Here is a 25,266-nt window from a genome sequence, read left to right on the forward strand (position 1 = left end):
TTGTCCCTTTAGAAAAGGATTTGTCCTACAACCAGCTCTTGCAGAAGGTACTTGGTTTATTGTTAACCGATGTTTGCTAAATGTTTGAATTATGTTGAGGTGCTTAAAGTCATGCTATCAGGTAGATGTTGTGGCTGTTCTTTTCACTCTCTTATTTGGGGATTTACAAAACAGTTATGTTTTTAGTTTTCTTTTATTTGTTGTGTTGAATAGGAATGTAGCTCTGGGAACCTCTAGTTCCAAATAAGAAAGCCTTGGACACATTTCCAGTTGGCAAGCTGGCAAAATGAAGGGCGTACAAGTTGTTAGAGAGGCTGGGAGCCTATTTAAGAACCCAGCTTCAGGATGGGACATGGGATATACCTCGAGTTAGAGGTTCTTATTAACTGTGGATTCTTCTATGCAGATATCTGTCACAATATAAGTTACTATAAGTCAGTACTAAGGCAGCTGCTACATTCTGTTTGACAAGGGGAAGAAGAAAGCTTGGAAGTGGTATTCCTTAAAAATGTCAGTATCATAAAAGACAAAGAAAAGCTGCGGAAATGTTTCAGATTAAAAGAGAGAAGACAATAAAATGTAATACCTGACTCTGAACAGCATCCTGTACTGAAGGAGGAAAAATGCCATCAAGGACATTATTGGGTCAACTAACAAAATTTGAATACGAATCATAGATTGAAGTGTATCTGTTAAATTAATAGAAGCGAAGTGTTCTGTGGTGTGTAAGAGCACACTGCCATTCTTAGCAAACATGTAGTTTAGTGTTTAGGAGAAAGGGCCATGAGGTATGCAACTCACCCTCAAATACACACACACATACACATATATACATACATACCTATAAAGAAAGAAATTATGGGCTAGGTGCAGTGGCTCATGCCTGTAATCCCAGCACTTTGGGAGGCCGAGGTGGACGGATTGTGAGGTCAGGAGATCGAGACCATCCTGGCCAACATGGTGAAACCCCATCTCTACTAAAATACAAAAAATTAGCTGGGCATGGTGGTGCACGTCTGTAGTCCCAGCTACTCGGGAGGCTGAGGCAGGAGAATTGCTTGAACCCAGGAGGCAGAGGTTACAGTGAGCCGAGATTGCACCACTGCATTGCAGCCTGGCAACAGAGCGAGACTCCGTCTCGAAAGAAGGAAGAAAGAAAGAGAGAGAGAGAGGGAGAAAGAAAGAGAGAGAGAGAGAGAGAGAAAGAAAGAAAGAAGGAAGGAAGGAAGAAAGGAAGGAAATAAATTATGATAAAGCAAATGGTTAAATTGGTAACTACCAGTGAATATGGGTAAAGTTATGGTGTTCTTTATTCTGTTTTTGGGGTGCAACTTTTCTATAAGTGAAAGTACTTCCAAATAAAAAGTTAAAAGGCAAGCAAATAAATAAAAGAGACAGTTTCTATATTATATATCCTAGCTATGTTTACCATGTCTGGATTCTGAAAGCTGCAGAGCAGAAAACATGAAGAACAGATCACCTGTTCTTAAAATACCACTGTTGTCCAGACATAGTAACTCACTCCTGTAATCCCAGCACTTTGGGAAGCCGAGGTGGGAGGATCACCTGAGCTCAGGAGTTTGAGAACAGCCTGGGAAACATAGTGAGACCCTGTCTCTACAAAAATTTAAAAAATTATCCAGGCATCATGGTTTGTGCCTGTAGTCCTAGCTACTCAGGAGGCTGAGGTAGGAGGATTGCTTGAGCCTGGGAGTTCGAGGCTGCAGTGAACCATGATCACACTAAAGCACTCTAGCCTGGGCAACAGAGCAAGACCCTGTATCAAAAAAACAATCAAACAAAAAATCACTCCTAATTTTCCTCCCTTTTAGTACTTTTAAAAATTAACTTAAAACATTTTTTGGATAATTGTAGTTTTTTTTGCTTTTTCTTTTTTTTTGAGACAGAGTCTCATTCTGTCACCCAGGCTGGAGTGTACTGGTGCAATCTCTGGTCACTGCAACCTCTGTCTCCTGGATTCAAGTGATTCTCCTGCCTCAGCCTCCTGAGTAGCTGGGTTCATAGGCGTGCATCACACCTGGCTCGTTTTTATATTTTTGGTAGAGATGGGGTTTCACCTTGTTGGCCAGGCTGGTCTCAGATTCCTGACTTCAAGTGATCTGCCCGCCTTGGCCTCACGTTCAGTTTTAGGAAATAATACAGAGATCCCCAGCACTCTTTCCAGTTTTCCCCAAGGGTAACATCTTGCAAAGTGAGAGGACGATATCACAGTCAGGATACTGACATTGATACCATCAAGATACATAATGTTTCCATCACCAATCAGCGGTCATGGTGCCTTTTATAGCCAAACCCACTTCTCTCCTACCTTCCCATCCCTTTTTTAATTTTGCCAGTCATTAATCTGTTGCCCATTTCTGTCATTTTATGAATGTCACATAGGCTGGGCGCGGTGGCTCACGCCTGTAATCCCAGCACTTTGGGAGGCCGAGGCAGGCGGATCACGAGGTCAGGAGATCGAGACCATCCTGGCTAACATGGTGAAACCCCGTCTCTACTAAAAAATACAAAAAATTAGCCAAGCGTGTTGGCGGGCGCCTGTAGTCCCAGCTACTCGGGAGGCTGAGGCAGGAGAATGGCGTGGACCCGGGAGACGGAGCTTGTAGTGAGCTGAAATCACACCACTGCACTCCAGCCTGGGTGACAAAGTGAGACTCCATCTTAAAAAAAAAAAAAAGAATGTCACATAATGAATCATATGGCATATAACCTTTTGGGACTCAGGGTAATTCTCATGAGACTCATCCAGCTTGTTGGTGCATCAACAGTTTATTCCTTTTTATTGCTGAGTAATTTCCATGGTATGGAGGAACCATGGTTTAACTATTCACCCATTGGAGGACATCTAGGTTGTTTCCAGCTTGGAGTTATTATGAATAAAGCTGCTGTGAACATTTGTGTACAGGTTTCTTGGTTTTCTGGTTTGTTTTAAACAGTTCTAGCCAGGCACGGTGGCTCACACCTGTAATCCTAACACTTGGAAGGCTGAGGCAGGAGGATTGTTTGAGCTCAGAAGTTTTAGACCAGCCTGGGTAGCATAGCGAGACTCCAACTCTACAAAAAAATCAAAAACTTAGCCCTGCATGGTGATGTGTGCCTGTAATCCCAGGTACTTGAAAGGCTGAGGTAGGAGGACTGCTTGATCCTAGGAGGCAGAGGTTGCAAGGAGCTGAAATTGTGCCACTGTACTCCAGCCTGGGCAACATAGCAAGACCCTGTCATTCATAGGTAGGTGGATGGATGGACGGACGGACGGACGGACGGACGGACAGATAGATAGGTAGAAATGTAAATTACAGGGCTACGCTCAGTGGCTCATGCCTGTAATCTCAGCACTTTGGGAGGCAAAGGTGGGCGGATCACCAGAGGTCAGCAGTTCGAGACCAGCCTGGCCAACATGGCAAAACCCCGTCTCTACTAAAAATACAAAAATTAGCCAAGCATGCTGGCATGCGCCTGCAATCCCAGCTACTTTGGAGGCTGAGGCAGGAGAATCACTTGAACCCAGGAGGCGGAGGTTACAATGAGCCAAGATCATGCCACTGCACTCCAGCCTGGGCCACAGAGTGAGACTCCGTATCAGTACTTTCTTTTTATTGTTTTTCTGTTATTATAGTTTAAGTTCATTGTGATTAGATTATATACTCTGTATGGCTTCAATTCTTTTAAATTTGTTGAGGTTTGTTTAATGGTCAAAGACATGGTCTGTCTAGGTGAATGTTCCATGGGCTTTTAGGGAAAAAAGTATATTCTAGTGTTGTTGAATGGTGTCTTAGTCCATTCAAGCTGCTATAACAAAATACCATAAACTGGGTGATTTATAAACAACAGAAATTTTTCTCTCACAGTTCTGGAGGCTGGGAAGTTCAAGATCAAAGTGCCAGCAGATTCAGTGTCATGTGAGGACTTGCTTCCTGCTTCATAGATAAGAGGTACATACACGTTTAGGAGCATCATGTCTTCCTGGTGGATGAATTCTGTTATCATTAGGTGATCCTTTGAGCACTTTTAAAAAGAATCTGTTGGCCGGGCGCAGTGGCTCACGCCTGTAATCCCAGGACTTTGGGGGGCCAAGGGGGGCAGATCACGAGGTCAGGAGATTGAGACCATCCTGGCTAACACAGTGAAACCCTGTCTCTACTAAAAATACAAAAAAATTAGCCGGGCATGGTGGCAGGCGCCTGTAGTCCCAGCTACTCAGGAGGCTGAGGCAGGAGAATGGCGTGAACCCAGGAGGCGGAGCTTGCAGTGAGCCAAGATCGCGCCACTGCACTCCAGCCTGGGCGACAAAGTGAGACCCTGTCTCAAAAAATAAAATAAAATAAAATAAAAATAATCTGTTTAATAGCCTACTAGTGTTCTTCCTTTACTATTTTATTGAGCATTAATTAATCCCAACATTATGTCTATGTCAGGACTGATGACAATATTTGGTATAAAAATTTGATAGTATCAGAGGCTGAGGCAGGAGAATGCTTGAATCCAGGAGGCGGAGGTTGCAGTGAGCTGAGACCGTGCCACTGCACTCCAGCCTGGGCAACAGAACAAGACTCCATCTCAAAAAAAAAAAAAATCGATAGTATCATATCCTCCAGGATTCAAAGTGAACTTCAAGCAGTCTTATGTAGTCTAAATTTTGGAATGCATCCCAGTATTGAGTTGCGGCAGGGATTTGAGTTTTTGTGAAGAGAGAGAGGTATATCAGAATCTTGGGCATAAACTAAGGAGCCATGTCAGAACCTCAGGTGTATGCCAATGAGATAGATCAGAACCTCAAGCGTGTACCCGATGAGACAGATCAGAACCTCAGGTGTGTACCCAGTGAGACAGGTCAGAACCTCAAGCGTGTACCTGTTGAGACAGGTCAGAACTTCAGGCGTGTACCTGGTGAGACAGGTCGGAACCTCAGGTGTGTACCCAGTGAGACAGATGAGAACCTCAGGTGTGTAACCAGTGAGATATATCAGAATCTTGGGTATTTACCCAAAGAGGTATAGCAGAGTCTCAGGTATATACTCAAGAAGGCATATCTTGAGGCTTTAAGTATCTAGCTAAGGATTTACATCAGGATCTCAGGTTTATACCCAGGGAGGTATAGCAGAATTTGGGGTATAGATCTAAGGAGGTCTATCGGTCTAGAGCATATAGCCAAGGAACTATATCAGAACCTCAGGCACCTACCCAAAGAGGCATTTTAGGACTCGTAAGGAGGGGGTAGATTTCAAAAGTGTAGTCTAACAGTTTATCTACTTTGAAATTTAAAACAATATTAAAGGAAAACATGAAATATTTCTATCTGTCAGAAGGTGACATGAGTTTTAAACAATTAAGAAATATACTGGCTGTGGACTTGTAACCAAATTATTATGCCTATAGAAATTACAGACTCCATTTTCCAGGATAGAATAACAGGGACTGACTTACCTTCTCATCTGAGACAACAAAACCTCCATACAAATACATGAAACAATGTTCTTCAAGATGCTGGACATCAGGCAGTGAAGGGCACTGATGGTTGTAAGACAAGGTGAGAGGTGTGGCTTGAGAGAGTTTCCAGGCTGCAGTGCAGGGAGAGGGGAAACTGAGGCAGATCTTGGCAGACTTCCTCAGTTGACAAAATAGAGCTGAGAGTCCAGGGAGACCATGGTGTATAGATTATCCAAAGCAAAGTATGAGAGGTGCAAGCCATATACAGAGGGACTCCAGAGATCTACCAAAGTACTGCTTGGTGCATCCATGTGAGCAAAACTACTTGAGGCCAGGAAAAGAACCATCTGAGAGGATTAGAAGGAACAGTGCCCAGTACTTGTGCCAGCCAGGAATGGTGCCTGGTGCTCACGCAGGGCCAGGAACAGCGCAGGGATTTGAGTGTTTGTTAGGAGAGGGAGGTATATCAGAATCTTGGGCATAAAGACAAGAAACCATATCAGAACATCAGGTGTGTACCAATGAGATAGATCAGAATCTTGGGTGTATACACAGTGAGATAGATCAGAATCTCAGATGTGTACACAGTGAGACAGATCAGAATCTCAGATGTGTATACACAGTGAGATAGATTGGAATCTCAGGTATGTACCCAGTGAGTCCAAGAGCATGGTGCTGGCATCCGGTGAGGGCCTTCCTGCTGGATCGTGACATGAAGCAAGGCAAAGAGCCTGTCAGCTCAGGGCTCTCTTCCTCTTCTTATAAAGTCACCAGTCCTATCATGGGGGCCCCACCCTGATGATCTTATAATCCTAATTACCTCCCAAAGGCTACCTTCAAATGCTATCAACATATGAATTTGGAAACTAAGTTTCCAGCACATGAAATTTGGGGGATACATTCAAAGTATAGCAAATATTACATCATACCCAGTAGGATTCATCCCAGGAAATGCCAAATGGCTTGATAATAAAAAATTAATGTAACTCACTGTATTAACAGGATGAAAAAGAAAAACCATGTGATCATCTTAGTAGATGCAGAAAAGCAGTTGATTAAATCCCACATTCGATTCTAACTTAAAAAAACAACTGGATTTTGACAGAGGTGCAAAGGCAATTTGGTAGAGAAAGGACAGTGTTTTCAATAAATGGTGCTGGTGCAATGGTTATCCATATGCCCAAAATGAACTTTGACCCATGCCTCATGCCATACACAAAAATTAACTCAAAATAGATCAGAGATCTGAAGGTAAAATTTAAAACTATAAAACTTCTAGAAGAAAACACAGGAGAAAAATCTTTGTGACCTTGGGCTAGGCAAAGATTTCATAGATATGACACCGAGAACACAATCTATGAAAGAAAAAAATCAATAAATTGAACTTCATCAAAATGAAACTTTTACTGTTCAAAAGATAGTTTTAGGAGAATGAAAACACAAGTTACACACTGGGAAGAAATATTCGAAAAGCATTTGCCTGATAAAGGTATTGCAGCTGGAAGACAGAAAAAATTCTCAAAACTCACCTAGAAGAAAATAACCCAGTTTTAAAAATGGGCAAGAGATCTGAACAAACACATTGTCAAAGAAGATAGATGAATAGCAAGTAAGCATGTGAAAAATTCTCAATGTTATCAGTCATCAGGGCAATGCAGATGAAACCTACAGTCCCCATGCTAATGTTCTACAACTTACGCAGTGGTGGTATGATACCACTACATGCCCATTTGAATGGCCAAAATTAGAAAGGTTGACCATACCAAACATTAGCCATGATGTGCAGGAACTAGAACTCTCATCTCTGCTGACAGGAAGGTAAAATGATACAAACACATTGAAAAACAGGTTGGCAGTTGCTTTTTTTTTTTTTTTGAGATGGAGTCTTGCTCTCCCAGGCTGGAGTACAGTGGCGCGATCTCAGCTCACTGCAACCTCTGCCTCCCAATGAATTAGAAAAATAATAATAAAGGTAACAATAGCAGTAATAATAATAGAAATAATGATAGTTTCTTTGATAAAAATGCTGTTTAGGCCCAGACTGAAAGGCTTTAAGTAACCACTCCCCCACTGAAGTTAGAGTTAAGAAAGAATATTAATTTTCCTTTTGTAAAACATTAATCTTATCTAGCCTCCATGTATTTTGTAAGTTCTGTAAATTCCTGTTTTCCCTGCACAGCTGCAAGTTCACAAGGCAGATAAGCTTAAGCTGCAAAACATGTTTTTCTTAAGATGTAAGGCATGTCACAAGAATATCACAAGATGATAACGGCCTTTATTCTCACTTCTGTATGCCTGCTTCCTGCCTCACATATTTCCCGCCTCAAGATGCATAAAAGGTACTTGCCTTCTTTGTTTGGTGCTCTGACTTTCTGGATGCAAGTCCACTGAGCCAGTGTACACCTTAAATAAATCCTCCTGAACCCCATCAATCGCTCCAGTTCTCTGATTTCCCACTACATTTTCTGGGGGCTCGTCCGGGATTGGAGATGGCAGATTTTCTGTCTCCCTTGCCTGTGGGACTGGAGCCCGGGTCGAGGGAGACCTGGGACCTTTGGTGCCAATGGGAGGACTTTAGCCCGGAAAGGAGATTGGCTCTCCTGCGTCCCGGTGTCCTTCCTAGACAGCACAACGGAACCTATAAAGGGGTTGCAGGACAGTTCCAGCAGGGGCTGGGGATGGTGAGAGTAGCTCACCGATTCAGATAACAGGGTTTTGCCATGTTGCCCAGACCCAGAGGGGCTGGGGACAGTGAGAGTAGCTCACCAATTCAGATGAAACTTACACCTTAGCCAATGCAGGACGCAAGAGTGGCTCACTAAGTTGGTCAGGAAAGAAACTGAAAATGGGAAGAGTGGCTTGCTGCCTTGACTAAGGATCGGGAACTGGAAGCAGGGAGGTGTGTGAAAGAGATGGTTCCAGGAGGGCCGTGATGTGGGGAGACACAGATCTCTTAGCATGGACTGTGTGCTCTGAGGCGAGTGTGTGATTGACCAGAACCAGGGCATCGCATACGGCTGACAGGAGCTGCCCCGCAGCTGCAGCAGGCTGTGGTGGGAATAAGGTACTCTCCTAGCTAAGCAGCACCTGAAACTCCCGTAATAGGACCCAGTCTGGTCAGTCTGGAATGAAAGTGAGAGTGAGTGTGCATCACAAAGGGCGGGATGGGAGGAAAAGCGTCGAAACCCACTCCTCTGGGGTGCATGTTAAAGAATTTTAAGAAAGGTTTTGCTGGAGATTATGGAATTAAGTTGTCCCCCCCAAAGATTGAGGGTTCTGTGTGAAATGGAATGGCCTTCTTTTAATGTCAGGTGGCCAGCCGAGAGTACAATAAATAGGGAAATGATTGGTCATATATTTAGGGTAGTGACTGGGGTTGGAGGACACCCTGGGCATCCAGATCAGTTCCCATACATCAATTCCTGGATGATCACAGTCTAGACATGCCCCAAATGGTTACAGCCTTGTCTGGCAACTTACTGTAAGACTCTAGTGACCTGAGCCGAACCTAAGGCAGTTAGAGGGCCCCTTTCACCAGACACCTCAGGTGGAAAGAAAAAGCCACAGGAAAATTAGGAAAAACCTGTTCTACTTCACTGGGATCAAGTGATTCTCCTGCCTCAGCCTCCTGAGTAGCTGGGAGTATGGGTGTGCACCACCACGCCTGGCTAATTTTTTTTTATTTTATTTTTAGTAGAGACAGGGTTTTGCCACATTGGCCAGGCTGGTCTTGAACTCCTGACCTCAGACAGTCTGCCTGCCTTGGCCTCCCAAAGTGCTGGGATTACAGGTGTGAACCACCATGCCCAGCCAGCAGTTTCTTATAAAGTTAAACAAATGCCTACCGTGAGATCTGGCAATCCCACTCCTAAGTATTTGGCCAAGAGAAAAGAAAGCATATATTCCATACAGAGGCTAGTCCTGAATGTCTATAGCTGCTTTATTTATAATAGCTCAGACTTGGAAACAATTCAGATGCCATTAATAGGTGAATATATTCTCAAACTGTGGTTATCCATACAATGGAGTATTACTTTGCAATCAAAAGGAATGGGCTATGAATACCCATAACAACATGGATGAATGCTGAAATAATTGTGCTGAGTAAAAGAAGACAGGAAAAATAAGTATGATACATACTGCTTGATTCTATTTGTATAAAACTAGAAAGTACAAACTAATCTGTAATGACAGGAAGCAGACCAGTGACAGTGGGCATGGAGGGGCAAGAGGGAGAGATTAGATGGGCACAGGAGAGCTTTGAGGATGATGGGTCTGCGTACTGTCTCGGCTATGATGGTGGTTTCACAGGTTTATACATATGGCAAAAAATACCAAATTTGTACACTTTAAATATGTACAGATTATTGTATGCCAGTTACATGTCCATAAAGCTTTCTTTTGTTGTTTTGTTTTTATTTTATTTTTTGAGACAGAGTCTCGCTCCATCATCCAGGCTGGAGTGCAATGGCACCGTCTCAGAGCACTGTAACCTCTGCCTCCCGGGTTCAAGCGATTCTCGTGCCTCAGCCTCCCAAGTAGCTGAGACTACAGGCGTACGCCACCATGCCCAGCTAATTTTTCTATGTTTAGTAAAGACAGGGTTTCACCATGATGGCCAGGCTGGTCTTGAACTCCTGACCTCAGGTGATCCACCCACCTCGGCCTCCCAAAGTGTTGGGATTATAGGCATGAGCCACAGCACCGGGCCCATAAAGCTGTCTTTTAAATGAAAAAAAGTTGGCTTGAAATAAGCATTAGAACTGTGGCTTTGGCTCTAAAATCCTCATCTGAGGACCCACACTCGGGTGCCCCAATGTGGCGGTGCTTACAGAAATGACTCCATCTGCTAAATGAGTAAATGGGTAATTCTCCACTGAACACACACTCGTTTAGCAGCATAAGCAGCAAGAGTTCAGGTAATCCTCACACTGCAATTTGTCATTAGTTTAAACTTCCAGTCTTTGTTTTAAAAACACGTTACAATAATACTACATTTTCCCTCATCTCTAAACTTTACTGAAGACTCCAACAGAGAGTCATATTCACTGAGAGGATCATCTACTCAACACAGATAAACTGGGAAAGAAAAATAACTTGTGAGTAATTCAGAATCTGGATTATCAGGTCAGGCGCAATGGCTCACGCCAGTAGTCCCAGCACTTTGCGGGGCCCAGGAGGGCAGATCACTTGAGTTCAGGAGTTTGAGACTAGCCTGGACAACACGGCAAAACCCTGTCTATACAAAAAATAGAAAAATTAGCCAGGCATGGTGGCATGTGCCTGTAGTCCCAGTTACCCGGGAGGCTGAGGTGGGAGGATCACTTGAGCCTGGGAGGTCAATATTGCAGTGAGCTGTAATTGCACCACGCACTCCAGCCTGGGTGAAAGAAGGAAACTCTGTGTCCAAAACAAAACAAAACAAAACAAAAAAAGCTAAATTATCAAATGTCTAGATCGTTGATGGTTGGAAGTAAAGTTGAGAAATGTTCACACTGGGAGATGACACACAGTAAACCACACAGAGGGTTCTAACGTGGTTGTTAGAAGCAGAAACTAGAGGCTTGCTGCCTGAGGTCAAACCCTGGTCCCGGTGGTTCTGTGCCCCAGCGCATGTTGTGGTAGCCTCTCTGTACTTCAGTTTCCTCATCTGTAAAGTAAACATAATGACAATGCCTGCCTCATGGGGTTGCTGTTACCAGGAAGTGAGTTAATGCACATTAGGTTCTTATTTATGACAGTGCCTGGCATAGGATAAGGGCTCAAAAAGTGTTAGCTGGCACCACTATCATTATCAACATCTCTAATTTATTGCAGGGTTGGATCTGAAAAATGGCTGATGATGATTTGATGATGACTTCATTTTTATAAAACAATAATATTGCAGTGCAAATTAAACACAAGCAACCTGTAACATGCCACTGCAAGTTGGATGTCTAGAAAAGGTGCCATGAGTTACCTTCTAAAACATCATAAGAAACCATGTTCACCAATAATTACCATAATAGGAGAGAAGTACCAAGTACCATGGGGAGACAGAGTCCAGAATCTCAGAGAGAGACACAGTTACCTTTTAGTTACACTAATGGGGAAAACAGGAGCTTTGCTACCCTTGCACCTGATGGAGGGCTTCTCTGAATATAGGGCTATGGGGTCAGAATCCAGTTTCCTCCCATATTTAGAAGGTTTCCAACTGTTGTCTTTCACTTCCCATGTTGCTGTTGGAAAATCCAAAAGTATTCTATCTGGCCAGGCACAGTGGCTCACACCTGTAATCCCAGCAATTTGGGAGGCCAAGATTACCTGAGGTCGGAAGTTCAAGACCAGCCTGGCCAATATGGCGAAACCTCTTCTCTACGAAAAATACAAAAATTAGCCAGTCGTGGTGGTGCACGCCTGTAGTCCCAGCTATTCGGGAGGCTGAGGCACGAGAATTGCTTTAACCTGGGAGGTGGAGGTTGCAGTGAGCTGAGATTGTGTCACTGCACTCCAGCCTACGCGACAGAGCAAGACTCCGTCTCAAAAAACAAAAAAAGTATTCTATTGGATCCTTTGTGTGCGACATGTTTTTCCCTCTCAGAAAGCTCGTAGGATCTTCTCTTTGTCTCCAGCATGGTCTGGAATTTCCCAGTGAGTGACCATCTGTGTGTGTGTATTCATCCATTCTGTTGAGTCCCTGGTGGGCCCTTGCAACCTGGAAATTCATCCCCATCATTTCTGAGAAGTTATCCTGAATGCACTGGTTGGTGGTTTCCCGTGCTCCATGTTCTTGCTTCCTGCTCTTCGGAGCTCCTGTTATTTGGATGAGTTTTGTCTCCTGGACTGGTCCTCTCTTACTTCTCTTGCTTCTCCCATGTTCCATCTGTTTTTACTCTACTTTCTGTGAGATCAGGCCCTTTATCTTCCAACCCTTCTATTAGGTTTGCAATTGAGTTTGTGATTCCCTAGAAAAGTTCTTATTCTCTGAATATCCCTTTTGATAGCATACTCTTCCTTTTTCATGAGTGCAGTATTTCTGCATGGCTCTCATCAGAACGTGCTAGTGTCTCCCATTTCTCATAACTTTCTAGAGTGAGGACCATTTGAACTTGGAGTGCCCTCATTTTAAAACTCTGTGGTTGACCTTGTTCCCCTCTTTTGCTGCTGCTTTTCACCAGACTTTGAAGAAGCAGAAGTACATTGAGAACTTGTCTGCTCTGGCAAAAGACAATACTGTTGGCTTAATCTAAAAACTGAAGAAGAAAGCTCAAGGAGAGAAGTTTAAAAATATACCATCTCTGGCAGGGCGTGGTGGCTCACATCTGTAATTCCAGCACTTTGGGAGGCTGAGGCAGGTGGATCACCTGAGGTCAGGAGTTCAAGACCAGCCTGGCCAACATGGTGAAACCCCGTCTCTACTAAAAATACAAAAATTAGCCAGGTATGGTGGCAGCCGCCTGTAATTCCAGCTACTCGGGAGGCTGAGGCAGGAGAATCACTTGAACCCAGGAGGCAGAGGTTGTGGTGAGCCGAGATCACGCCACTACACTACAGCCTGGGCGACAAAGTGAGACTCCATCTCAAAAAGAAAAAAAAAAAAAAAAATATATATATATATATATATATATATATATATATATATATATACACTAACCTTCAGCATATAGGACTATTGCAGAAGGGATTATCTTTCTACATGGTTGGTTCCTCTTGGTCTTGAGCAAATTTTGACTTCCCTGAGTTGGCCCCTAAAAGTTAAAGGGAAAGGGCCTTTTCTCTTTCCTTTAAAACCAATATGGCATATTTGCTGAGAACTTAGATACCACAGGATTGGCAGTGTAGACTTACATTCATAGACCGGATGCCGTCAGCCAACCTTGAATAATTTGCAGCACATTGCATCATTTTATTTAAGTAATGCGAAGTCCTTGACATGTCTCAGACATTGTCTTGGTTACTTGTAAGGTCTCACATAAATCTAATTTTCCTCTTTCTCTGCCCCTTCTGGTTCAGCTCAGTTTATTCAAGGGTGTATTTGTGCAACACACTTGAATAAGGTGTGGTCCTGCCTTTGTAGATGTTGTAGTTTGGGAAGACCAGCCGGGCAGAGAGAAGAGCATGATTCAAGGATGAAGGCGTGGGCTGGGGGCCGGGGGAGCATGGATTCCCAGTAACGAGGGAGGAAGGAGCAACACCATGTGCCCATTACTCTATAGACATCTCGAACCACCTGGCCATGTAGCTGTCATTAACCTAAATTTACAGTTATTGAAACTGAGGTTCAGCCAGGCGTAGTGGCTCACGCCAGAACACAGGAGGCGGAGGTTGCAGTGAGCCGAGATCACGCCACTGCACTCCAGGCTAGGTGAGAGAGCGAGACTCTGTCTCAAAACAAAATAAATAAATAAAAGAAAGGAACAAAACTGAGGTTCAAAGAAATGTACAGTGCTCCCCCCCTTATCTGAAGAGGATACATTCCAAGCCCCCACAGTGGATACCTGAAGCCTCAGATAGTATCAAACCCTATATATGCTATGTTTTTTCCCTGTATATGCATACCTATGATAAAGTTTATAAATTAGGCACAGTAGGAGACTAACAACAATGATAATAAAATAGAACAATTATAACATACACCGTAACAAAAGGGTCTCTTCCTCTCTCTCTCAGAATATCTTATTGTACTGTACTGGGGGTAACTAAAACCAAGGAAAGTGAAACCATGGATAAGGGATATCTACTGTATATGGTGGAGTTTTCAAGGTCATAGCACTGCCTTCCCCTGAGGTTGGCCTTGCAGCCTCTCTAGGCACTGCTGCTGCTGCTAAGAACCCCTATGAGGTGAACACTGTAAGCATCATCATTGCTTCTCAGAAGAGGAGACCTGGCTTACAGAGGTCAAGCCTCAGGTACCTTAAACACCAGTTTAAAACTGAACTCATGGCCAGGTGCATTGGCTCATGCCTGTAATCCCTTCTCTCCATGCTCAAAACCTGCCCTCCTTCTCTTTATATTCCAAATTTCGTGGGTGCCACCTCCTCTGCCCAGTGACCTAAGCCAGAGCATACATTCATCCTAGACTCTGTCCCAGGTCCCTGGTCCAGGCAGCTGCCGGTTGTCAGGATCAGCTCTTTATCTCGCAGTCCTCCTGCCTCTTGTGTCATTACCCAGGGCTGTCACCATCTCTTCTTGGGACAGTTACAACAGCCCCGTAAGGAGTTGTGCTGCTTCTAGTCTTGTTCCCTTTGAATCTGGATTCCTTCTTGCCATCAAGACAATCCTGATACAAATCTGATCACGTCACACTTCCCTTCAATAGTCTTCCATGGCTCCTTATTGTTTTAGGATGAAATCCAAACTCCTAAACATGGGGATTAACAATGTGCCATGATTGGCACTGCTGGCCTCTCCTACCTCTGCAGACTCACCTCTTGCCACTTCTCCCTTGAGGTAGATCAAAAATGGTCACAAGTTCTTTGAGGCTCTTCCCATCAAGAGGTAGAGTTTATTTCCCCACCTCTTGGATCTGGGCTTGCCTTGTGACTTGCTTTGACCCACAGAATGTAACAGAAAGGACACTGCCTAACTTACAAATGAGGTCTACCTTAAGAGGCTTTGCAGATTCCACATTCAACCTCTTGGAATGCTGCCACCATCTGAGAAGCCTGAGGTGGCCTCTGTGAGGATGAAAGACTTCATGGTGAGAAATACCTAGCCAACAGCCTGGCACCAGCTACCAGGCATGTGACTGAGGCCATCCAGCCATAGCTGAGCCACAAAATGACCACAGCTATGTGAATTATCCCAGGTCAGACCAGTAGAAGAGCCGCCTGGCTGAGCTCAGCCCAATTTGCTGACCCATAGAATTGTGAACAAATAAAATGGTGTAGTTATAAGCCATTAAGTTTCAGAGTTTGTTACACAGTAACATGTAACTGATACAACTCTTGGAGCCAGTTGTTCAGCCATTCTTAACCACTTATTCAATGATGTTTTGGGCCATATATGCAGATGTGCTGTTCCCTTTTCCTTGAAATGGCCCTTACCCTCCTTTCTGTTGGGTTTTCCTATGGAATATCCAGTCAGCCTTTAGGATTCATCTTGGGTATCCCTTCCTGTATGTAGGCTCCCTGGCCCTCCAGGATTCCCCCAGTAACAGCTCTCATCACGCTGCCTTTGCAACCATTTGTTTATTTGTACCTCTTACCTGCTAGTTGGGCAAGTTGCTCACCTCTCTCAACCTCTGCATTTTTCTTCTTTATAAATGGGACCAATAATACCTACCCTGCCCTGGCATGGATAGATTAAAGGAAAAAAAATACATTCAGCTCCCATTGAGGGCCTGGCCCACGTGCGATGTTCAATAATATTATTTCTCCTTGTTTTCCTTCCCGTGCCAGTGCCACACCCCCCTGTCCCAGTGCTCTGGGGCTGTGGATCCCTTCAAAGATGAGATTGCCTGTCTGTGGTCTCCAGCATTAAGCACAGTCATTAGCTCAGGTGCGTGCTCATGTGTTCCACGAGTTCAAGCCTCAGCCCTGTAAAGTTTGCCTGCCGTGTATCTGATATATTTCTGCTAAAACCCATTAGGCCTTTCTTGTTCTGAAATGTCATCGTTAGTTGTGTGTCACTTCAGTTTTGTAACTGGCCAGGCCACTGCGCCCAGGCTGCTTCCTCGTCATCTGGCTGCTAAATGCTTCAACCTTACCTGCCTTGCTATGCGTCCCATCCTGTATCAGGTCAGAGCTCTTGAGTGGTGAATATGAATTTCATTTCAGTTGACTTTTGATTCTTGTGGCAGGCCTCTCGGCCTACTCTAATTTGATTGCAGCGGACACAAAATGTGTCCAAACTTGCAGCTTTTCTTCTCTTATTTTGATATCACCATCCACAAAGGTAAGATATTTTAAAACAATAACTACAAACTTTCTGAAAATTATAAAGAAGTGCTGGGTTTTAAACGGAAGTCATATAGTGTGAACTTTGTGTAAAGTCCGTAGGGAGTTTTCTTGGAAATGGCTGGGAACATTCTTTTTGCATCTTTGAAGATAAAGGTGGAGGAGCTCACAGCTCTTGTGCCATGTTGGGCTTGTCACTCTTTTTTATGTGCCAAATTCTTTTGATTACAAAATTTTAAGTTTAATGCTTTAGGTATTGTTGGGCAAGATCTAGATGTATCTAGTTAAATGTAGGTGATATGCAAACTATTTATGATGCATTTGATTTAAATTCATTAAGATAGAGTGTCTTTACCACCATTATAGTCTGGTCCTTTTCCTTCTGTTTTAAATGTGTTTCCATTGGCATTTTCTAAACTGACTTTGTTAGCGTGTTAATCATTTGGCACTGGTAATGATTAATCTTTTCTTTCTTTCTTTCTCTTTCTTTTTTTTTTTTTTTTTTTTGAGACAGAGTCTTGCTCTGTCACCAGGCTGGAGTGCAGTGGCACAGTCTCAGCTCACTGCAACCTCCGCCTCCCAGGTTCAAGTGATTCTCCTGCCTCAGCCTCCCAAGTAGCTAGGGACTACAGGCACGTGCCACCATGCCCAGCTAATTTTTGTATTTTTAATAGAGATGGGGTTTCACCATGTTGGCCAGGATGGTCTCAGCCTCTTGACCTCGTGATCCGCCCACCTCGGCCTCCCAAAGTGCTGGGATTACAGGCATGAGCCACTGCACCCAGCCGTGTTCATCTATTTCTGTGAACCGATGCTAGGTGAAGGTACAGAGGGCTTTCTAGCTTCTGTGTTTGTTTATTCTGAAATGTTATTTTAAATCTTAGCCCAACAAATTGAGCGAAAAGACTTCTAGATGTTAAATATGATATTCAAAAAATATAAAGACAAGGTGATAAATTAGAATTGGTGGGAAAGAGAAAAATCTGTCTTCTGATAGTCACCTGCCCCAGCAACACTACTCGTTTGAGAAGACTTCTATCCTTTACCCTGAAAGTGTTCCATTAGGTTGGATCAGACCTCATTTAGTAAAGAAAGATGTAAATAGATTTCTGTAGGGTGGCATTAGTAGGCATATTAAGTGGTTACAATACAGTAAATTAGAGGGAGTAGTACAGAAGCATAAGCAGTCAAAAAAGTGAAATTCTAACGTTCATAATTATTGTTCTGGAGGCTTTTTTATCACATATAAGTTCCAGGCTGGGTGTGATGGCTCACACCAGTAATCCCAACACTTAGAGGCCAAGCCGCGTGGATCGCTTGAGCCCAGGAGTTCGAGACCAGGCTGGGCAACATAGTGAAACCTATCTCTACAAAAATACAAAAATTAGCTGGGGGTGGTGGCAGCGCCTGTAGTCCAAACCACTTGGGAGCCTGAGGTGAGAGAATCACCTGGGCCCGGGAGATCAAGGCTGCAGTGAGCCATGATCTTGCCATTGCACTCCAGCCTGAGTGACAGAGACTATGTCTCAAAAATAAAAAAGTTTTGAGTGTGAAAATTCAAGCTCAATTCCATTTGTTGGTTGTCTTGAGTGTCTGATCACATAGAATATAAAGATGTTTTGATAGTTGGGACAGTATTCAGCTACCTGCTATTTAATACATTATTTCAGAAAATATTTACAAAGGGGGCTGGGTACAGTGGCTCATGCCTGTAATCCCAGCACTTTGGGAGGCTGAGGTGGGCGGATTACCTGAGGTCAGGTGTTCAAAACCAGCCTGGCCAAACATGGCGAAACCACATCTCTACTAAATATACAAAAAATTAGCCGGGCGTGGTGGTGTGTGCCTGTAGTCCCAGCTACTCAGGAGGCTGAGGCACGAGAATCGCTTGAACCCGGAGGCGTGGGGTTGCAGTGAGCCGAGATCGCACAACTGCACTCCAGCCTGGGTGACAGAGTGAGACTGCATCTGTAAAAACAACAACAAAAAAGAAAATATTTCCAAAGGACCTTCTGGGTCCAAGAACCTCATGTCCAATACAAGGGTGCACACGTGGGTGAGACACAGCAGCTGCCCTCCAGGAGCCCACAGTGGAGGGGTTTCCCTTCAGTCTCCTTTTATTCCAAGCCAAGTGGCAAAACTACTTTACTCTTAATACAAACCACTTCCTTGTATCACAGGATGCTTCCCAAGCTCTGCAACTGTTGCTCCTGAGGAAGGGAGTGGAACTGATAATCTGTTCCTCCCTATTGTGTTCAGTATGGTTTTTTTTTTTTTTTTCCTTTTGCTGGCTTTGTTTTCCTGTCCCTATGATGATTAAGATTCACTCTGCAAATTAGATCACCTTTCCCACGCAGAATCCCTTTGACTTCTGTTCTAGATATCCATTACATTTTTGTAGTCTTCGGACACACTGTGTGTGCCGCTTTGCCCTCTGGGTGACAGCAGGCTGTGGCTGCGGAGACAGAGCTGAGGTGAATTCTCACAGACCATCACTGGGTTACTCCTGGAGTAAGTAATTCCCAAGAGCTCCTTCTGTGCAGATCGTTAGAAATAGATATTGAGGCCAGGCGCGGTGGCTTATGCCTGTAATCCCAGCACTTTGGGAGGCTGAGGCGGGCAGATCACGAGGTCAAGAGATCAAGACCATCCTGGCCAACATGGTGAAACCTTGTCTCTACTAAAAATACAAAAGTAGCCGGGCGTGGTGGCGCACGCCCGTAGTCCCGGCTACTCAGGAGGCTGAGGCAGGAGAATCACTTGAACCCGTGAAACGGAAGTTGCGGTGAGCCGAGATCACGCCACTGTACTCCAGCCTGGTGACAGAGTGAGACTCCGTCTCAAAAAAAAAAAAAAAAAAAAGAAAGAAAGAAATAGACATTGAACACCTGCTACACAGCAGGGATTGTGCTAGAAGTATGGATGCAAGATTAGGCGAATATGTTCCCTAGCCTCACAAAGCATACAGTCTAGTAGGAGAGACAGACACGTAAAAAGTTTCAACAGCACAGATAATCAGGGCTACACCAGAATTGGGCCCAAGGTGCTGCGGGAATCTAGAGGTGAATGGGTTTCATGAAGGAAGAGCTTCTTCTCCCATTTATAACTCATTTTAGCCTAATCTTCCAAACAATCATGCATGTAAGAGCTGGTGATGCAGAAAATACCTTCATGTTAGTTATGAATTACCGTTGGAGTCCTTCCAGTGTTTGCACCTGCCCTGTGCTCGGGTAACATAAAACAGTGATATAATTCGATGTCTACTTCCTCTTGTATTTGTCTGTTTTTAAGTGTTCTACAATTTTCATATACTCTGTTTCATCGTTCTCAAAGGAATATTTTGATTCATGAATGTTTAGTTAGTAAGACCTAAAAACCAAATCTCAGTAGTTTGAGCTTATGATATACAAGATGCAGCTCTAACATTTAAATTGGAAGGGAAATATCAAAAAGATACCTGTACTCTTGTTTGTTGCAACACTGTTTACAATAGCTAAGATTTGGAAGCAACCTAAGTGTCCATCACCAGACAAATAGATAAAGAAAATGTGATATATATATACAATGGAGTACTATTCAGCCGTAAAAAAGAATGGGATCCTGTCATTTACAACAACATGGGTGGAACTGGAGATCATTATGTGAAGTGAAATAATCCAGGCACAGAAAGACAAACTTCACATGTTCTCACTTATTTGTGGGCTCTAAAAATCAAATCACTTGAACTCAGAGAGAGTAGAAGGATGGTTACCAGAGGCTGGGAAGGGTGGTGAGGGGTTGGGGGCAGTGAAGATGGTTAACAGGTACAAAAAACTAGAAAGAATGAATAAGACCAACTAGGTTTGTTGTTGTTGTTGTTGTTGTTTTGAGACAGAGTCTCACTCTGTCACCCAGGCTGGAGTGCAGTGGCATGATCTCGGCTCACTGCAACCTCCACCTCCTGGGTTCAAGCGATCCTCCTGCCTCAGCCTCCCAAATAGCTGGGATTATAGGCACACGCCACCACACCTGGCTAATGTTTGTATTTTTAGTAGAGACGGGGTTTCACCAGGTTGAACAGGCTGGTCTCGAACTCCTGACCTCAAGTGATCCACTCGCCTTGGCCTCCCAAATGCTCAGATTACAGGCGTGAGCCACCGCACCTGGCCACTGTTTGATAGCATAATAGGGCGACCATAGTCAATAATAACTTAATGGTATATTTTTAAATAACTTAAAGAGTATAATTGGATTGTTGTAACTGAAAGGATCAATGCTTGAGGGCACAGCTACCCCATTCCCCATGACGTGTTTAGTTCACATTACATGCCTATATCAAAGCATCTCATGTACCCCATAAATATATACACTGAGTATATACCACAAATATTTTAAATAATTTTTAAAATAAAAAAATAAATTGTAAGGGAAAGAAAATTATGAATTTAGAAATGTAAAAGGTCTCAGGTAAGGAAGGAATGAGAGGATCATGCAGAACCTCCCATCATTGCTGGGACTGGAACAGAAGCCCTACCTTTTCCCAACACCCTATCCACCTGTCCCTCACCTCTCAGCTTTTGTGAGACTCTGTCTGTGCTATGAAACTGAAGATCTAATTCAGTGCTGTTTGCATTGTCTTGCCTCCTAGACCAGAGTTTGCAGTTGTTGAGAAAAGGGATGGTTGGTTATGTCTTGATCCCCCCCAGAGCATTTGGGGCATAGGACACGGGAACTGGACAGCCTGGTTCACTCTTCTCGATTAGCTGGACAGCGGCATGTCATGTGGGTAATAGGAAGGGGTGGGGACTTCCCCAGGATATTCTGCTCCTGATCAGAAGCTCCAGTGATGTGGGGGGAGCCCCAGCACCAGAGCACGCTGGGAGGGCGTGCAGGGTGGGGCAGGTGCCCGTTTGGCCTCTGCTATCTATCTGGGGGATGCATCCAAAGGCAACTGTTCCTTATCTGCTCTTGTTGGGAGCAAGGAAGGGCCAATTTGTTCAGTGATCCGTATACAGCCAGTCCCTCTGGCCAGAGTTCAAGACAGTATTGCCTCACTCTATATAGAGATTGTATCTTGGTTAGCTCTTCATTCATAGCAAAACCAATGTTTCTCTAAATTAATCCTGGGTATTGTTTAAAAGCAACTAAAAATGATGAAATTGTAAAACTATGAAACTCCCTGAATGTAACGACAAGCAAACTAACATTGTTATATTGGTCGATGCTCCTGGCCAGAAGAGAGAATATTAGCAGGGATAAAAGGCACAGGCCACATGCATTTTCCACCCCAGTGCTGAGAGCACGACGGGCGAAAAAGGGAGGTGGCCACAGCCCATCCATCACACAGTCTCTGCCCATCTACTTGCTTTTTCCTTTTTCTTTTTTTTTTTTTTGAGACAGAGTCTCGCTTTGTCACCCAGACTGGAGGGCAGCGGTGCAATCTCAGCTCATTGCAACTTCCACCTCCCAGGTTCAAGCGATTCTCCTGCCTCAGCCTCCCGAGTAGCTGGGATTACAGGCACCTGCCACCAAGCCCAGCTAATCTGTTTGTATTTTTAGTAGAGATGGGGTTTCACCATGTTGGCCAGGCTGGTTTTGAACTCCTGACCTTAAGTGATCCACCTACCTCAGCCTCCCAAAGTGCTGGGATTGCAGGTGCGAGCCACCACGCCTGGCCCCAGCTACCTGCTTCCTTTTTTTTTTTTTTTTCTTTTTTTGAGACAAAGTCTTGCTCTTGTCCCCCAGGCTGGAGTGCAATTGCACGATCTCAGCTCACTGCGACCTCCGCCTCCTGGGTTCAAGCAATTCTCTTGCCTCAGTCTCCTGAGTAGCTGGGATTACAGGCGCCTACCACCAGGCCCGGCTAATTTTTGTATTTTTAGTAGAGACGGGGTTTCACCCTGTTGGCCAGGCTGGTTTCGAACTCCTGACCTTAAGTGATCTGCCTGCCTCAGCCTCCCAAAGTGCTGGGATTACAGGTGTGAGCCACCATGCCCGGCCCCAGCTACTTGCTTTCTATTGGGATGAACCTCATGGTTAATACAGTTAGTTAGTGACTGCAATTTTTGAACTTTTTGTTCATAGTGAAAAATATTTTAAGTAATGCTTACCCCATTATGTTTCTTGTCATTTGAAAAAAAATCTCCCTTCAGACAGAATGCAGAATAAAATACGATAGAAAATCTGTACAGAGTCACAGCCTGATTTATGCTAATAGGTTACAGAGAAAGAAAGTCTTCTAAACCCTATGAAAGGTTAACAGTTCTCTTTTATTTTTCCCTGTGTGCTATTTGATGATTTCCCTGTGAACTTTGATGATTTATTGCCAGAATTCCAAACATAATATGTGAATTTCACAAAAATGGATGAAATGTATCTATTTTTCATTGGTAGAGGAAGCCAAAACATCCCTTCCTCACCGCACTAAAAGCTGTTGTTTACATTAAGCAAACCTCAAATGTGAACATATTTTTACGCAAATGCATTTAATGGGTGAATATTTGCTTTGGGACGGTATTCTTCACTCTATCTGGAGAGTCTGGCGTTCCGTAATCACCATGTGATGACGGCTGCCCTGACAGTGGCTGGTAGCAGCACATACCCCCGAGCCTCTCCGTGATGTGAGCCGTGGGCATCATGTGACCATTTTCAGAAGGGAAGACAGTTCTGGAAGCTAAAGGTCACCTAGTCAGCCTCGTTGGGCGATTGATGACTCAACTGGGTTCAGGGAGGTGGACCCGAGGCAGAGCCTCTAGAAGGCAGTGGTGGGCAGGGCGGTTCAGGCAGGTGGCACCTGGGCAAAGGTGCAGACGTGGAATCCTGAAAGCAATTCTCAGCGCTGCTGCGTTTCCAGGAGGTAGAAGAACGGTGACAAGTGCACAGTCGGGTAGGGACAAATGTGGAAGGGCTGGGAACAGTGTGTTCAGGAGACTGGGCTTCAATCTGGAGGTCTCAGGAAGTGGTTTAAGATGTTTCAGCGAGAGCATGATACAGACTAACCCAGGAAGAACCGCTGCTTTGTCACTTATACCCCTATGGAAATGCCGTTCGCTTTGCTAGTTGAAATAGCCTACCATTGTCTGGGACTCACCCGGTTAGATTTGTTTGGACTCCGCAAAGTATTCTTGACCACACAATCATGGTCGAGGACCCCCTGCATGAGCTGCCTTCATGGCTACAGGGAGAGCACACTAAAGTGGATGTCACACCCAGCACACATGCCACCGGCTTGGCCCTGCCTCCCGCAGCCTGAGCCACTGCCTGTTGTTCCTGGAATGTGCCAACATGTTTCAGTCCTGGAACCTTTGCACTTGGTGTTCTCTTCGCTGGAACATTCTCCCCCAAGACATTTACACAGCTTGCCCCCTCTTTCCCTGAGGTTATCTCCTGCCCGCTAATCAGTGAGGCCTTCCCTGGCCTCACCCCGGACACTCCACACGTGCATTTGTTTCGTTGTTCACCATCTGTGTCCCAGTTACAAGGGAGGCTCCCTGAGAGCAGGGATCTGATTTTTGTTTGTTGTTGTTGTTGCTGTTTTGAGGTGGAGTCTCCTTTGTCGCCCAGGCTGGTGTGCAGTGGCGACCTCAGCTCACCGCAACCTCCGCCTCCCATGTTCAAGCGGTTCTCCTGCCTCAACCTCCTGAGTAGCTGGGATTACAGGTGCCTGCCACCATGCCCAGCTAATTTTTGTGTTTTTAGTAGAGACGGACTTTCATCATGTTGGTCAAGCTGCCCTCCAACTCCTGACCTCGTGATCTGCCCACCTGGGCCTCCCAAAGTGCTGGGATTACAGGCATGAGCCACTGCGCCCGACCCTGTTTTTTGTTTGGTTTTGGTTTTGGTTTTGGTTTTGGGTTTTTTTGGAGACACGGTCTCACTCTGTCGCCCCTGCTAGAGTGTGGTGGCACGATCTTGGCTCACTGCAACCTCCACCTCCCAGGTTCAAGTGATTCTCCTGCCTCAGCCTCCTGAGTAGCTGGGATTACAGGCACATGCCACCACGCCCAGCTAATTTTTGTATTTTTAGTAGAGATGGGGTTTTGCCATGTTGGCCAGTCTGGTCTCAAACTCCTAACCTCAAGTGATCCGCCCGCCTCGGCCTCCCAAAGTGCTGGGATTACAGGTGTGAGCCACCGTGCCCGGCCCAGGGATCTGTTTTTGTCTCCACCGTGTCCCCAGCACCTCAAACATATTGTATGGAGCTGCGACAGCTGCGCAGTCAGTGATGACTGAGTGATTCCTGGCCCCGTGGGCTATGGCTCCTTCAACAGTTTGTTGTTTAAAGGTTTTTCACTTTCTCAGTGTGCTGATCAAGAGACAAGCCTAGAGGAGAGGCTCAGCAGTGTTCCTGGTTAGATGATGAATTCAGGCGTATCTTGGATGGTAAATGACGTTGCATTTAAAACCAAGCAAGTGGCCAGGCGCAGTGGCTCACACCTGTAATCAAAGCACTTTAGAAGGCCGAGGCGGGTGTATCACCTGAAGTCAGGAGTTCGAGACCAGCCTGGCCAGCATGGTAAAAACCCGTCTCTACTGATAATACAAAAAAAATAGCTGGGCGTGGTGGCGGGCACCTGTAATCCCAACCACTCAGAAGGCCGAGGCAGGGGAATTGCTTGAACCCGGGAGGTGGAGGTTGCAGTGAGCTGAGATCGCACCACTGTACTCCAGCCTGGGCGACAAGAGCAAGACTCTATCTCAAAAATAAAAAAAATTTAAAATTAAAATTTAAAATTAAAACGAACAGCCGGACGCAGTGGCTCACGCCTGTAATCGCAGCACTTTGCGAAGCCGAGGCGAGCGGAATATGAGGTCAGGAGATTGAGACCATCCTGGCTAACACAGTGAAACCCGTCTCTACTAAAAAAAAAATACAAAAAATTAGCCAGGCGTGGCGGCGGGCGCCTGTAGTCCGAGCTACTCAGGAGGCTGAGGCAGGAGAATGGTGTGAACCCGGGAGGCG

General features: G+C 44.7%; 1 protein-coding gene across 11 annotated transcripts in view; it reads left to right on the forward strand.

The window, feature by feature from the left end:
* The window catches only part of PPARA (peroxisome proliferator activated receptor alpha), a 93,520-nt gene that overhangs the window by 22,516 nt on the left and 45,738 nt on the right, over window positions 1–25,266 (forward strand). For 6 of the 11 annotated variants that reach the window (XM_063704612.1, XM_055374351.2, XM_055374350.2 and 3 more), the window contains one exon: window positions 3,870–3,953. The exons of the other annotated variants lie outside the window; for them this stretch is intronic. The gene's annotated coding sequence lies outside the window, so the exon portion shown is untranslated. The remainder of the gene's footprint in view (window positions 1–3,869; window positions 3,954–25,266) is intronic. 11 annotated transcript variants of the gene reach the window in all.

Source organism: Gorilla gorilla, chromosome 23 (genome assembly GCF_029281585.2).
Source record: "Gorilla gorilla gorilla isolate KB3781 chromosome 23, NHGRI_mGorGor1-v2.1_pri, whole genome shotgun sequence".
Taxonomy (NCBI): Eukaryota; Metazoa; Chordata; class Mammalia; order Primates; family Hominidae; genus Gorilla; species Gorilla gorilla.